Source organism: Eleginops maclovinus, chromosome 14 (genome assembly GCF_036324505.1).
Source record: "Eleginops maclovinus isolate JMC-PN-2008 ecotype Puerto Natales chromosome 14, JC_Emac_rtc_rv5, whole genome shotgun sequence".
Classification (NCBI taxonomy): Eukaryota; Metazoa; Chordata; class Actinopteri; order Perciformes; family Eleginopidae; genus Eleginops; species Eleginops maclovinus.
The window spans coordinates 7,537,997-7,554,564 of NC_086362.1; the positions used below are offsets into that span (position 1 = coordinate 7,537,997).

Below are 16,568 nucleotides of genomic sequence, written 5' to 3' on the forward strand. Positions count from 1 at the left end.
AAAAGGTAAGTTTTTGGACAGGAAAACACATATTCCAAAATGATCGATCTCTCCATCTCAGCAAACTATCACAATGTCTTCCAGTCCCTATTTTCCAACGATTCCTTTTCTGCTGCAACACTATGATGTGAACCAGCAATGCTCCGGCCCCAGCAGAGAATCTCATCATGAGAAGTCATTGGAATTGAGTTACTTGACATCAGACACCTGCCCATTGATGTGTGACAACAGTTTTCAACCTCATTGAGCCCTGCTCCTGCACCACAGCACCCCCCTCTCTTTTTTTTTTTACACTAAGATATATGAATCATTAGCTTCTGGAGTCACAGAGGGATGAACACAAGTTTTATTGCTCCCTTCGCACCCACTGAAATCCCCTCAGTTCAGCCAAATATCTTTGACTGAAGGGATCATTCACCCAAGGTCATATACAACAGAGCCACGCAAAGCGAAATTGATAGGATGGATTCACAACTTTTTGCTTGAGAAATGTTCCCTGCAATCTGCTCAAATGTGTTTTATTTTTCTTCTCCGGCTCCCGCCACATATGTCTCACAGCGGGTACGAGGCAAGCGGAGAAATCTTTTCTCCGTTTATTCCCCTTTTTATGTGCAGCCCCAGGATTTATTGACACAATTTAATTACGGGACCTTCCCACTACGGCGTTAACAGTCGATAAACGTTACCATTGAGGGGGCTCTTTAGTAGTAATCTTTTCAGAAAGTCCCATCTTCTACAGTGCACTGTGAATTTACATAATGGCATTTAATGAGATAAAACACTGTTTCCAAAAACTTCCACTTTCCAGACTTATCACTCGAGCACACATGTTACAGAAAAGTGTCATCAGCAGCCCCCAAATCTTGACACCTCTGTACTCACCCGCCAACCAACCCCCTCCCCATTAATGTCATTCCTTTAGCAGTGTGTCTGTGAGCAGCTGCTGCCTCGGACAGCTGTGCTGGGTCATCATCTCAAAGCCAAAACAAACTTATCACCAGTGGCTGTGTGAATGACGGAGGGTGTGTGTGGGAGTCAGGGGGGGTCACGGGGTGAGGTGTGTACCCTGTCTGTAACCGAGGTAAGAGAGCATATTATCCTGGAGGATTTATATGTGCGTCCCCCTCCTGCACATGTCTGCTCCTCCCCTGCCCAGCTCCCTTCTATTGTTTTTCTTCCTAATCGCTCTCTTGCCAATTTTCTCCTCATTTCTTCTTTGGGCTTTTTCTCTCTAATGTGTTTCCGCCTGCGCCTTTGTCTGCTCCCCACCTTCTCCCCTTGCTGTTTGGAAGCAGTGCAACAGCCCCTTCCAGCGACTGAGCTGCTCCTTTATTTCCTCCACAGCCCAGACACTCTGGTGTGTGCTGACAACCACAAAGCTTTGCTGAGTTGAGTCTGCTTCAGACTTCCCCCCCGCGCACAAAACACAGGCTGTACTCTAAAGGGAAAGCTGCCCTCTGTTGGTGCTTTTAATCCGTTTGGGTGTGAGCTGTCCTCCGGCTGCTAACATGCTGGAGGATATGAGACGCGCGAGAGGAGAAAATGGCTGAGTCGGCCTGCTCAACAGATGGCCCGATCCTCTGAGCCAGTCCTACCCAGTGGACATTGCAGCCCCCTTTTGAGAAGAATGCCATTCAGCCCCCGAACACTAGCAAATGCTGCAAACATTTCCAGTTGAGATCATGATGGATACAGAAAAGATCTTCGAGGCGTGTTTCTGTGTTGCTCTGATGGTTTGTTTGCTCTCGTCACTGTTTTGTTTTTGGCCTTCTCTCTCTCTGCTGCTCCCTCTGGTTTTCTCGTTCACCCTGTCCCCCCCCTATCTCTTCAAATGCGGACCAATTAATTTGTGTGGCAAATTGGGCTTGGCAATAGCTTGAAAGAAGGGCATAATTGTCCCTGGTGAGCCAAGGGGACAGAGAGCACGAGAGAGGAAGAGCAGGGAGGCAACACACAATTCCTCTGTGTCATCTACTAACAGTGATGTGAAAAGGAGGCATCAGAGGAGGAGAGGGGGAGCATTAACATCTGCACCTGGGCAGGGAAGAAGAGGTATAAATAACAATGACAGTAGCCTGAAATTAACTCGATAGTGTTTGTGCTCCAGTATGCACACAGACCTCTGCTAGCTGAACTGCAGGATCCCAAACTGCTGACTGTCAGAGGATTTTTCAAATCAAATAACCCTTTAATAATATACAAATGCTAAAAGGGGAAATCTGGCTTCCACCCACACACGTTCTGCCTCATGCCGTGTCGGACCCTGTCACACACGGGCCTAATAGTGTTTTAATTGATTCCTCTCTCTTTAACACGTCAAATGAGTATTGACAGGCCCCTCCAGCCTCTCTAAACATTAAGATGTTAACACCCAGACCACAGCTCTCTCACTTATGCGTGTGTACAGCAGAAGCATGCAGGCATCAAATGCATGTGCATAATCCTTTTGAGCCAGCAATCAAAAAGGTGAACCACATGAGACGAAAAACGGAAAATTGTCTATTGATGCAGATCTTCTTTTGACCCATTTCAGAGAGAGAAAAGCAAGCGTGGATATGCAGAATTACTCACTCTTTAACGCAAAAACTGAGACGTTTTTCCTCAATCTTTCACACAAGTAAGAGGAATCAGTTCCCCATATGTTCTCTATAAAGCTACACATTTATGACGGTAGAGCGTCTCCTGCACTGAGAGGAGTCGTTTGTTTAGCAGCGCTGCAGTAACAATCCAACAGCATCTGGCCCTTTTTAACTTTAGATGTAATATTTTGTGGGTGGAATGCAGATGATCCTAACGATGATTTGTAGTGCACCATGTATATAGGGAGATGCAAGTCAGGTTGGATAAGTGTATCTAAGCTAACAAAAACAAAAAGATACAGACATAGATACCAATTACATGCATGTGCACAAACACACCCCTGAACAGGATCTCCTTGTAGCAAGTCCGAGAGCTAATGATACTCTATTCCCCAGATGACATCAGCCTGTAATATGTGTGTTTTATGCATGCCTGGCCTAATATGAATTATTGTAATATAGTGTTGTATTTGCATATGAGCTTCCGGGCTGTGCTGAAATTAGCATTTTTACAACAGCTCAAATTAAATCCCTCTGCTTAATTTGCCTGCATGCTAATTTGATTTAAATGGAGACTATTCCTTTCCCTTTTACACTCTCATGTCACACACACACACACACAGTTAAAAGTGGCAGCCTATATCTTCCACACACATCGAATTAGATGCAAATAAACACACGTGCAAACTTACATGTTTATGTTTCCACATAAAATGACATTAAACGAAAAGGGAAAACTAAACTACAAGCAATTTTTTTCATCCAACTTTAAATCACTTTAATTCCCAGCATCTACCCCGTCGTTCATCATCCTGCCGGACACTGCTCAAGAGGAAATCTCATTGTTGGCTCCACTCGTTCATTTCAAAACGCGCCTTAGTACAGCACGCCTTCAAAAACAGCATCAACATCTCCAGCAGCAGAGAGCGCATCATGCTCACACTTCAGATCCAAGTCGCGAAAACACCTTCGCTGAGATTGCCAGTAGGTAATTACCATTTGGTTGTTTGGATGAAGACCTTATGACAAGACTGGGAATCTGAGATAAAAACAATGTTATCAGTGCCATGCAAGACGCCTCTTGCTCGCAGGTTGAACTAAAGGAGTAAGAAGTCATTACCATTTTCTTTGGAGCCTGTACCAGCTCCTTGTCAACACTGTGCAATTATGTCTAAAGGTTTTATCAGGGCCATTATTAACTCCATGAATGCTGATTTCTAAGGCAGCTATGCACAAGTGTATTATGTGGAGCCTTTCGCCTCATCTATGGATTGCAGTCATTTTTCCTTGCACTTAGACCACAGAACCACACAAAAGAGGAGCAATTTCAGCACAGTCCTGACCCTCCTACTCTTAAGAAACACAGATACTTGCATACAATACGGAGAGGTAATTAAAGGCTAGCCTGCAGCCACTAACGTTGCCTTTAAGTGCACTTATGTCTCCAAGACACATTGACTTTAAAATGACGGGGCAATTTAAACATGCTGTACCATTCATGTCCCAGAGTGGGAATATTGACAGAACAAAAGCTCCATAATTCAAATTGTAAATCCATTTGAGTTGCAATCAACAATCTCCCAGAATCCCTTTCTCTAAATCCATATATCTGAATACCTGTATATGGACAGCTTTTATCATAGTGTGAAATAGCATGGATTTCACTCAGCCGGGTGCCTCTTTATCTGTCCTTTGAGCCACTAAGGTGCCAAAACAACAAAAGAGGACCACGTTAACGCAGTGCAGCAGACTGGCTGTTTATACATCTCTCACATAAACACGCTCACACAAAGAGTAACTTGTAGCTCGCCTTTGAAGCCGGGATCAGCCGGTGAGCTGAGCACGGTGCCAGCTGTTTTGCAACTGCTGGCCTTACAGTTGGCATGAGTGTGGTCTTGCTGGCATACGTACTAAATCTGATCCCCCTTCATACTCTATGCCAGTGAACTGTATAACAATGCAGGTGTTTCGTGACATTGCCCCAGTGACAGTGCAATTAATAGATTGATGCTGTTGCTGCAGTAATAGGATTACTGGACCAGTCAAGTCTGAAATACGTCAGTGTTGCCTGCACAAATGGTGTTTTACAGCACTGTGCAGAACAATTAGTACAACATATCATCCACTCATGCAGTAATCTCAGAGCGGGAAGCCGTGCTAAGATGATGATAGTAGAAGAGAACTCAAATGTTTATGTATCACGTCTATAATGTTAAAGATCAATATTTTCATTGTGCTATCACGTGGCAAGTGCCATTCATTCATGACTTGTTAATCCATTCTGCAAATTGTTACAATGTTACACATGTTGGTTTGACAACATGTTATTATCATTATCAACACATGAATCAAATACCCAGTCTGTTTATCGTAAAATAAAAACAGATAAACTTATAACTATTGGGAGCCAAAAGGTCTATGAGTCAAATACTTCATTTAAAAAGTCACTCCTTTGGCAAAACATACATAACCAAAAAGATGGCTATGTCATGCTGGTAAGTGTCACAAACAGCTTGTTGATGAGTATTATTGTCTCAGCTCCGTTTTGACCTATCAAGTTTGGTCTATTTTTTAAATTTTAGCATGAAGTAGACATCTGCTTAAAGGTTTTTAACTTGTTGCCAACATCAAAGTTGGACCTTTCTTCTTTTTCAACATTTCTGTTCCTTACCAAAGTGCATTATATAGATGTTTCAACTCTAAAACACTCTAGAAATGTTCATTTTATTTAAAAAACTGTTAATCTGGCAACTGCTGAATGTGTATCTTCGTTTAAGGCAAAAAATACTCCCTCGTTGAATAAGTGTTTGGAGGGGAAGTGGCTACTGTGCACATTTGTAGTAAATGAAAGTTCAGTTAAATCATCTTTTTGAATTCTCCACAACTCATGCAATGTGTGTGTGTGTGTGTGGGTAAACACCTGGCCCCCGGCTGCAGCTTTGGTCTCACTCCAGGGGTCTTCAGAGTGCGACACATTGGACTGATCTGGGCGCAGCACATTTGTGTGCCTTTGGGGTGTGTTGGGATTCTGCAGTGGGGTTAATGGTCTAAACCATTCATCTCCATGCAGCGCCTCGGGGCGATCCCTCAGTCCCAGACAGAGAGCTTACATCCCCACCTCCTTACCTACAGCACTCCAGCGCTTGACGCCGATTGGGAATCTTTATGCCCTAAGCTCCTCCTGTCACTGTTGATTTACATTCAGGGGAGTGATGGAGTGAGTGCTCAAAGTCTTTTCTCACCTTATACACTCTCACACACTGCATCCGTCACTGTTTTCTGTCACCCCGCCCTCACATTTGTTTGTTTGCTCGCTCATTAACTCACTCTCTTGCGTATATATTCACAAAATTCTCCATCTCTGCCACACCAAGTGAGTCATGCCGTTTGAGTCGCTGAGATTTATTGTGACAGAGGGCCTGAGTGGAGTGTATTAGTTATGGCAAATGAGAGTGAAAGCCTCCATTGAGAGGCGAAAACACACTCACGCGACATCCAGACCCATAGGCTTTCTCAGCTGAAGCTGAGCCAAGCTCTTGTTTCTAATGGCACAGCCCATCACGCTGCGGAACACACACACACACTAAAGGGTCTCTGGACTTTTATGAGGCATTTATACAGCATCCATCATGACAACCATGAACAATGTGTTTCCCTGAAGGTTTAAAACTCCTCTGGTGCAGCATTTTATATCATTCATCATTCTCCCATCAGCTAATGAATTACCACAATCACTTGAGGCATGATGAAGGATAGTTCAGATTAAGTGTCGATCATTAATACAACAGAGGTGGACACTAGGATCCAGAGTGGTTATATTTTCCTTTTCTCCCAATCTTAATGCAAACACACCGTCTGACATATTTCTTCTCAAATCTTTTAAGTTTGATCTCACTCAATCCTTACGGAGTCATCCCTTAATCCACTCATCTGCCTCCCTCAGTATGTGGGGGGTTGGAGAAAAAAGGCTGTGCAGCAGACACGATGATGTCAGGGTTTAAACATGGATTTCTTTAAGTACACCTTCCAAGTCAGATTTTCCCACTCTGCCCCTCGGAGGGAGCAAAAACAACACATGCTCAGAGATTCTGTTTCTCTTGCTACTGTATGTTTCCTACAGCCACAGCAATTTTACACTGCTTGAGCTGGTGACTCTCATTACACGGAGCAATTTAATTGGCTGTGCTTTCCCCCCATTGTGATTCCTTCAAGGTGAGTGTCTACAGAAAGATAAACTGTAGTTTTGCCATTAAGTCCCACAGAGGCAGCCTTATTTGTGTCTTTGGCCAAAGATATGCCAACTCCAATTGAAGAGAATGGGGACGCCCAGGAGACATTAGTCAGTCCGCAGGTAGCAAAATGCCACTCAAAGCCTGGTTAAACAGGACTGGATGAGAGGAAGGCAAATTAGCTTTCATACTGAATACACAAAATGTCATTCTCAAGCAACATATAAATGGCCAGGTTTAACATAATGGAAATACAAAACACATGGGGTATCCAAACACATTTCTAGACATATTGGTAATCTGCACGGTATGACAATAGTGTTGTGTTCTCCACACACACACACACTAGACTCCTAATGGAACCAAGAGATGGACAATATGGCATTTCTGTAATAATATGCTTTCATTCTCCATTACTGCCAAAGAGCCCCACTGATCAGATGGTCTGGAAAATCCACTTTGACCTATGCTAAAAATAACCTGAAGGCTGCTTCAGTGATGTACGATATGGACAATATACAAGTAGCAAGAGAAGAGTGTAACAGTTCTTGATAAGACGGATAAAAAAGTGAAATTAATTAAAAACAGATCAAATATACAGTGGGGCAAAAAAGTATTTAGTCAGCCACCAATTGTGCAAGTTCTCCCATTTAAAAAGATGAGAGAGGCCTGTAATTTTTATCATAGGTATACCTCAACTATGAGAGACAAAGTGAGAAAAGAAAATCCAGGAAATCACATTGTAGGATTTTTAATGAATTAGTTGGTAAATTCCTCGGTAAAATAAGTATTTGGTCACCTACAAACAAGCAAGATTTCTGGCTCTCACAGACCTGTAACTTCTTCTTTAAGAGGCTCCTCTGTCCTCCACTCGTTACCTGTATTAATGGCAGCTTTTAAACTCGTTATCAGTATAAAAGACACCTGTCCACAACCTCAAACAGTCATACTCCAAACTCCACTATGGCCAAGACCAAAGAGCTGTCAAAGGAGACCAGAGACAAAATTGTAGACCTGCACCGGGCTGGGAAAACTGAATCTGCAATAGGTAAGCAGCTTGGTGTGAAGAAATCAACTGTAGGAGCAATTATTAGAAAATGGGAGACATAAAAGACCACTGCTAATCTCCCTCGATCTGGGGCTCCACGCAAGATCTCACCCCGTGGGGTCAAAATGATCACAAGAACGGTGAGCAAAAATCCCAGAACCACACGGGGGGACCTAGTGAATGACCTGCAGAGAGCTGGGACCAAAGTAACAGAGGCTACCATCAGTAACACACTACGCCGCCAGGGACTTAAATCCTGCAGTTCCAGACGTGTCCCCCTGCTTAAGCCAATACATGTCCAGGCCCGTCTGAAGTTTGCTAGAGGGCATTTGGATGATCCAGAAGAGGATTGGGAGAATGTCATATGGTCAGATGAAACCAAAATAGAACTTTTTGGTAAAAACTCAACTCGTCGTGTTTGGAGGAGAAAGAATGCAGAGTTGCCTCCAAAGAACACCATACCTACTGTGAAGCATGGGGGTGGAAACATCATGCTTTGGGGCTGTTTTTCTGCAAAGGGACCAGGACGACTGATCCGTGTAAAGGAAAGAATGAATGGGGCCATGTATCGTGAGATTTTGAGTGAAAACCTCCTTCCATCAGCAAGGGCACTGAAGATGAAGCGTGGCTGGGTCTTTCAGCATGACAATGATCCCAAACACACCGCCAGGGCAACGAAGGGGTGGCTTCGTAAGAAGCATTTCAAGGTCCTGGAGTGGCCTATCCAGTCTCCAGATCTCAACCCCATAGAAAATCTTTGGAGGGAGTTGAAAGTCTGTGTTGCCCAGCGACAGCCCCAAAACATCACTGCTTTAGAGGAGATCTGCATGGAGGAATGGGCCAAAATACCAGCAACAGTGTGTGAAAACCTTGTGAAGACTTACAGAAAACCTTTGACCTCTGTCATTGCCAACAAAGGGTATATAACAAAGTATTGAGATGAACTTTTGTTATTGACCAAATACTTATTTTCCACAATCATTTGAAAATAAATTCTTTAAAAATCCTACAATGTGATTTCCTGGATTCTTTTTCTCATTTTGTCTCTCATAGTTGAGGTATACCTATGATAAAAATTACAGGCCTCTCTCATCTTTTTAAATGGGAGAACTTGCACAATTGGTGGCTGACTAAATACTTTTTTGCCCCACTGTATCTAATGGGAACGACCACAGATCTGGAGTCTGAGGATATGGGAGTAAAAGAAAGCGAAACACAGAGAACGAGCTTAGATGGAGATTAAATAAAAGAATGGATGGATTGACTTTCAAAGATGTTCAAACCAGATGAGGTGACAGGATTGAAAGAAAAGGCAAAGTTAATATGAGATACTGGGTTTTATTTAATGTTTCCTCACTGCTTAGTCACAACTGTTCTTCTTTTGCAAAGCTCAGAGATAATTTCCAAAAAGTAATCCTGCAGTCTACAACTTTAATCCTGCAGATATGATAAGGTTCCTGACATGCCATGAAATTATCACAACCGTTTTTCAAAAGATCTGAAATGTGTGGATGAAAGTCAACCTAAAAAAAGATTAAACATATTGTATTTGGGCTTTCCATGTCACCATTCTGATCTTACTTTTTTCTAAAAAGTGTTATTACTTAAATTCAACTTCAACCAACTTCCATTAAAGCGTTGAGTCATCATCGCAAGGCCACATGGAATAACTGAGTTTTAAATGGTGTGCAAACATTTTGGTATTATTAAAAAGAAAACTGAAGCTTTATATTGAAACAAATAGTGAAAATGAAAGAATAATACAGGTTTATAAGAAAAAGGGAGCTGAAAATGCAATCTTGTGTTAAAATCATAATCCATTGCAGCAGGCAGTGAGGCAATAAGCTGTGAAAATTACCCCGGTCCAGGCAACTTAGCAGTAATCAATTGGTTGCATAGTGACTAAAGCGAGTCAGGGATGAGATGGGATTCACAATAATGGCAAACAAAAAGCAAAACAGACCATGAGAGGGTATTGTTATCTGAAGATGACTGCTATCTGCAGGGAGACAGCTACTTTGGCTTCCCAAGCGCTCATTGTGTGGCGTCTTTGAAACGCACAAGAGCCTGTTACACAATGCTCATTCTGTTTCATCACTCACACAAAGGGAGACTATGATTATGTGACAGAGTTTCTTTAGAGACAATGAGTGATAATTTAGTTGCATTGAGAACAGCACCACCACAAAGTAAGCAATATTATCAGCAAAGATAGAAGCAGATCTAAAGAAAATTGATAATATTAGATAGACAAATGAAGAGCACCTTGCATTTGCTTGTTGAGCCATGCTAGTGAAAGACAGTGTTTAAACGTTCAATCAATAGCAGATGTTTAGGATTTATTATCTGATGCTTTTACTTTTTAATAATCTTATGAGGTTTTTCTAGTTGTTTGCATTCTTCCACTAACATACCCAGTTGCAGTACAGTGTGTGTCCGTCACTGGAAGAAGCACTTTGCTGTTCCCCCTTGCCCTTCTCAGATCTCTCTGCCCGGGCACTGCTCTACATCTGTACCAGATCTGGAAATATTGATTAGGTAATAATTAAATTGTCCATCCCAGCTTGATATGGATTAATAATTGCCCGCTAATGCCCTCCTGACATTTTGCTGTATTGACTCGATACTGTTTGCAGCAGTGCGCCAATAATTATGACGCTTGGCATTCTTCATTTTGTCCCTAATTAGACCAATTCACTCGACTTTTGCCTAAGAATTGGAAACAGAGGATAGATTTTTTTCATAGGAGTCATGATTCAATACTTTGGGGCTTATCACTGAGATATTTCCATGTACTACAGAAGCATTTCTTTTCTTACATTCATCATATTTTGATGTGTAATAAGTGCTTTGTCAGGATAAAGATAAACCGTCGTACTATTGGTCCAAATCACGGACATCTTGGGACAAACACTATAAATACTGAGGAGAGAAGGTGGTATGGGCATGGCGCCACATCACTGCTCTGACTTCCTCACTGCCATCTGTGAGTGTTCCTCCTCTGGCACTCTCACAAAGGCCTTTTGTGCTTTTTCCTCCTTTGTCCCTGTTAGCTGGGTTTAATTAGGTTATTTACTTGAGCCTCACCTCCCAGTGTTTCATTACAGTGGTTATTGCAGATAGGGCTTCACACAGGGCAGGGTCAGATAAAAAGTTAGGACAAAAGATGATAAATGTCGCGAGCGGGGACGGGAAAGCAATCTGGCTGCGGCGATGCAGAGATGCTCTAACGGCTTCCCAGCAAGAAGGGGGAAGGCAAAGTAGAGATGGCAATGTGATAAATGGAGCCGGGATGGCGGTAAGGACTGTAGGCAAGACAAAGAAAAAGAAAAGAGGCATGGGTGGAGGAAAAAACGAAGATGACCACAAAATGGAATCTAATTAATCTGGACTCGGTTCTCCCTCCTGACAAATTCAGTGCAGGAGAAGAAGAAGAAGGGGAAGGGAAATTGTTTTTAGGGACGTGTTTGGCTCCCCCCTTTCCTCCCGGGTTGAAAAGGCAAAGGGACGTATGAGTTCTGACAATACCCCTGCACCTGTGGAATGATTTATGACATCGGACTCGCCTTACATGCTGCAGAGGGAAATATATGCGGCAGAAACACTAAAGGGAACACTGCCATTACATACACGTATGCTATGTATCAGTGCACCACACAAATGTAGGGTTTAAATCAATAAACATTACGGGAAGAGTACCAGTATAAGATAAGTAAAATACATACTGACAAAATGGCCAGAAGAGCATAAGAGGAGAAAAGGCACATTCTTTTTAGAAATATTAATACAGTATATTGTTAAGTGTTTATATAACTGGTTGTTTAATGCCACATTGTCAGACTGTAACAAGCTTCCTCTCCATCAGTTTGAGCCTCTTCCAGTTAAAAAATCAGTCTCTTTGTGTTTGCTTTAAGTGCTTAAGTGTGCTAGAGTTCCCCGAATATTGATGAAGTTAACATTCATGCCGACTGCCAGCTGACTATTTAACCTTTAATCTATGTGAGAAAATGGATGGAGTCATTACTAACTGAGGACTGAAATACCTTGTGGCATTTTGTGACAATATTATTGGCCTTTTCCTCTCTTGATCTTCCTCACAGTTTCACTACTCCACATTAAAACAGTCACTACTCACAGATGTGCTTTTTTATAATAGTTCAGTGAAAAGGGCAGGGGCATTTTACAGGAGAATTAGCTGATTTATGTTATACTGTATAGTCTATACAGTACGTCTATGTATATACAGTTAATGCCCACAAAAACACACTCACTCATCTAGTGGACTGGAGCCCATCACAGCTGGCAAATATTTGCACTCGAGGCCGGCGCTTTGTGTACCCTCTCCGTCAAGTGAGTCAGTTTGGCAAAGTATGAAAAGGACGTAGAAGAAACTCCATCAGTCCAAAGATCACATCTCTGGCCCCAGACAGCCTTTAGAAAAGCTACCACTATTTTCAACCAGCCTCTTAGAAACTATGAAACTGAATTATTCAAATTCACCAATAGGAAAACACTCTGAAAAAAATCAACTGCTTTGACAGATTTCCAAAAGATGTGTGTTTAATTTATTTCATCCCCTCTGATGTGACACAACCATCTTCAAGGTGAAATTGATTGTGTATTGGCTTAAAAACATACAAAAGCATGGCTTTATCTATTTTCATATTTGGACAACTATTCTGGTACATTACTGCAATACAACTTTTCAAGCTGGGAGCAATTGCAAATACTAATAAAATCAACAAATATAAAAAGAAAAGTCAATGATAATGAACACACACACACACACACACACACACACACACACACACACACACACACACACACACACACACACACACACACACACACACACACACACACACACACACACACACACACACACACACACACACACACACACACACACACACACACACACACACACACACACACCAAGAAGGAGTCTTTCAAAAAGTGATCTGAAGCTCTTTATTTCACCGGATTATTTTAATTATGTCCCCTGAGGGTTGTTGTTTTTACTCCTGGGGTGACATTGCTCTGTTTGCTTCCGAGGAAAAACACCCATCCGCCAGTCTAACCCTGACACCCCCGCCCTCATTTGTCTCCCATCTGTAGCTCTTCAAAGACGCACACATATGAGCTGAAGCTTTTTCTTCAGGGGTTCGCAATCAAGCATTCAAAGACCTCGAGTTAGATCTACTCCATGTGGTTTGGTTGGAGACATATTAATAATGTGTAGCTGACAAAAACAAGCCACTAATACACAGCTATCCCTCACCCGACCCCACAGTCACATATGGATGTAAACAAACTAATTAAAAATGTAATCAAAAGAGTAATATTAAGAGCAATCATTTAAATGACATTACTTTGGATAATTATTTAACATTTGATTTGCATAAGAATAAAGGCAATATTTTGACCTCAAATATGTTTTTTAATTTTTAATATCTGTGGCTTTTATTACACTTCAACTTCATCTAATTAACCATGGAGCCAATATGTTGAAAAAATAAACTGTAAGGACAGAAATTAAGTACTTTACATGCCATGTAAGATTTGAACATGTTCATTAAAGACATATGATAACTGTATCTGTTCAAAGCTAGCTCAAAGTACAGTACAAATACTGCACATTTGATCACTTCCACTGAATTGTGTCCAGAATGTTGTTATGCTACTGAGTTAGATTGGATTCAATGTTGGATTTAAAGAGGAGAAAGCTGTCTAATATAATACATTTTTCAATCCAGGCCATTTTTCTTCCTGTCCTTTACCTGCAATACTCTTCCTTCACTGCTACACAAAGTGTTGGCCTGTGAAAACTGTTTCTGGTGCCTCCACCTGCATATTCAGTCTTTAGTTAAAGAATAGACAAGATTAAAGCTTACTGCGGAGAACATTATGCACTTTTCTCAAAAATTGAATTTTATTTGTAGTTGTAGTTAGTGAAATAGTCCCTGAACCTTATCTGGAAAACCAAATTTAGCACCAAACTGACATGTAGGGCATGTCAATAATTAAAACCACTTGTCCTTACTTTGCTTACAAAACCTCATAGGATGAGTTTGGGTTTAATGTGGAAAAAACAACAACTTTGCAATAAAGTTTTTGTTTAGGGATGAATAAAGTTGCATGTAATTTTTGGACGTACTGTATAAGAAGGCCTGAAAGTAAATATGCTGTTGTGATTCTCAATGTGCTGTTCACATGAATATTTCTTTATTTTAGGCTTCAGATGGGAAAATCTGAAGTCTAGATTTTACTACCAACCTGTTAACATTACTAGCAACATGTGTATTTTATTTTAATCATATTTTTTTTAATGTGATGGTTAGATGTAGGGCAGATTTGGAAACATTTGAATTATAAGGCCTGTTATGTTTGTTTTTTTCCAGAAAACTCAGTTTAGCGGTAACCTTATTGCAGGAAATGTGAGCTGCTGAAAGGGAAGCCAGTTGTCATCCAGCAGGATTTCTGAGCATGAGCTAGTTTGCCTGTACACTTGAGAAAACACAGTGTGGGAAATGTGTCACTTCTTATGGCCTGACAACTGGCACCCATCGGAAATGGCTTGGCACAACTTACCATCCATAAAATTACAGTCTGTTTAAATATACAATGTTGAATCCCTGTAATGATTTTCTTCATAATCCATCTCTGCTCCTAGGGAGACAAATATGAGGCAAGCTTTTCCGCTCCGTGGTTGAGGGCAGGGACAATTATGTGAAGTTTATGCTACAAAGAAATAGGACAGGCCCAGGCATAGTGTTATTATCTCCTGAATACAGCCAGTCAAATATGTCGCTCTTTTGATTTTCCATTTCACTTTTCCCATCCGTATCTTCTGATTCCTGCTTGATGTTAGCCAGCTGCTTTGTAGATTATCATCTGCACATGCTGTCATGCTGATATTTTTCTTATATATTACATTACCTGTGTGGTAGGAGCATCAGCATCATATGCTCTATTATCTACATGTGATTACACTGGCAGTAACTGACACGGCCAAAAATGTTATCACTTCCACAATTTTAAACATCTTTTCAAGTCAGTGGAGCCCCAGCATGATAACTATTGGCCATTTTGCTGCAGCGCTGCCATTTAATGAATCTTTCCATTGCCTGCTGGATAACAGAAGGAACGAATGACTTTCTGTGTTAGTGGCTGCCACTGCCTATCCTATCAGATAATTAACTTTTTGCAAATAGACTGCCCTGACTACCAAACAGAGTGAGCCTGCACAATTAGAATTACTTATCTATGTTCTCTCTTTTTCCCAGACGTTAGAGGAAAAACAAACAAGACAAATCCAAATTTCATACATTTTGCTCGACTGTTTCTACCTCTAATGGTCACACACAAAAGAGATTTGTGCATTTGCAAATGAACCAGTAATGAGTGAGGGGACATGTCCTATTGCAAAGCCTCTGACTTATTTTTGCATTTTCGTTTGACAACCTCAGTCCAGATGTTCAGAATTTCCTACAGGAGGGTCGAGTGTTTTCCACTCCCCCCCTCTTCTCTCTCTCGCGGATGGTCTCGCGCCAACAGTGTCGCAATTCAATATTTATATGTTTCCTTCTGTTTGGTTTGCACCGCAAAGGGAGGCGGGCTTTCATGTGTCTGATTTGCCACAGCAGCGATTCAGTCGCCGCTTTAAAGCGTTGGGGGCTGTTTGAACAAAGCCATCTGTTTGAGGGGGCCGTTTTATTAAGTGACAAACTGGATTCCTCTACCTCGCTAATGTGTCCCATGGGAGACGGCTAGAAATGTGTGTGTGTGTGTGTGTCTCTACCACACACACAAAGGTAGAGAGGTAGATGTAGAGGGGGTACGTTTTCCTCTGCAAACATTGTTATATTCCACAGAAGAGAGCACTGATGGAGCCGTCCTGTAGAGGGATTTTGCCTTTATGAATCTAGAACAATAATTGAATAAATACTTACATCTTACCCCATGAAACACACACTCCCAAGCTTGGCACTGTCCCATAAATAACCCTTTATATTTATTTAATGGAACCTTCCAGAATAGTTTATTGTCCCACATCCTCCAATTTATTAATGCCCATTTGCAGTGTTCGCTCCATCCAGCAGCCCATGAGAGTGTCGTGTCAGCCCCTCCTGTCTTGTCAGAGAGTCTGTCAGTGCATTGAATGTGGGACAAGAGCATTAGCTATTCCTTTTGAAGCTGTTGTCTGTGCACAAAGTGCCCTAACTCCTGCAGAGCTGTAGCCAGAAGCCTCACACAGCACTTAGTGGGTTAAAACAGTCCCAATGGAGTAAGATTTCTGCACCCTTAGTCACTGGGCTGAATATTTGGCATGGCATGTATGTTGTGTATGATTATGCAGGCTGTAGTTTTCCTGCCTTTGAAGCCGTGTTGTGTTGATATGTGATGATATGCAGTTATTTATACACATGAGACTCTCTGAGGCCAAACAAGAGAGCGTGACCCTCCCTCAGAAAAGACCTGGAGACCCAGTATCCACGTGCTCTCTCAATATTAATGTGTCATTAAGCTGCATTCTGGTTTGTTCTATTGAATTAGTTTTACATAATGACTGTTATGAATTTTGCTTAGAGAGCACATTTAAGCAATCGGGGAATGAGGGGGGGTTAGTGCAGGAGAAGACTTGTATTATGAACTTCATTATGTGTGACAAGCAGCACAATATTGATGGAAGAGCGGGTCCCCATCATTGCA

The 16,568-nt window shown here is 41.7% G+C and overlaps 1 protein-coding gene and 1 long non-coding RNA gene across 2 annotated transcripts in view; one reads left to right on the top strand and one right to left on the bottom strand.

The window, feature by feature from the left end:
• LOC134875715 (uncharacterized) overlaps positions 1–16,568 on the bottom strand; it is a 373,215-nt gene that overhangs the window by 298,602 nt on the left and 58,045 nt on the right. The gene's annotated exons all lie outside the window — the stretch shown is intronic.
• The window catches only part of LOC134875714 (receptor-type tyrosine-protein phosphatase delta-like), a 305,785-nt gene that overhangs the window by 220,114 nt on the left and 69,103 nt on the right, over positions 1–16,568 (top strand).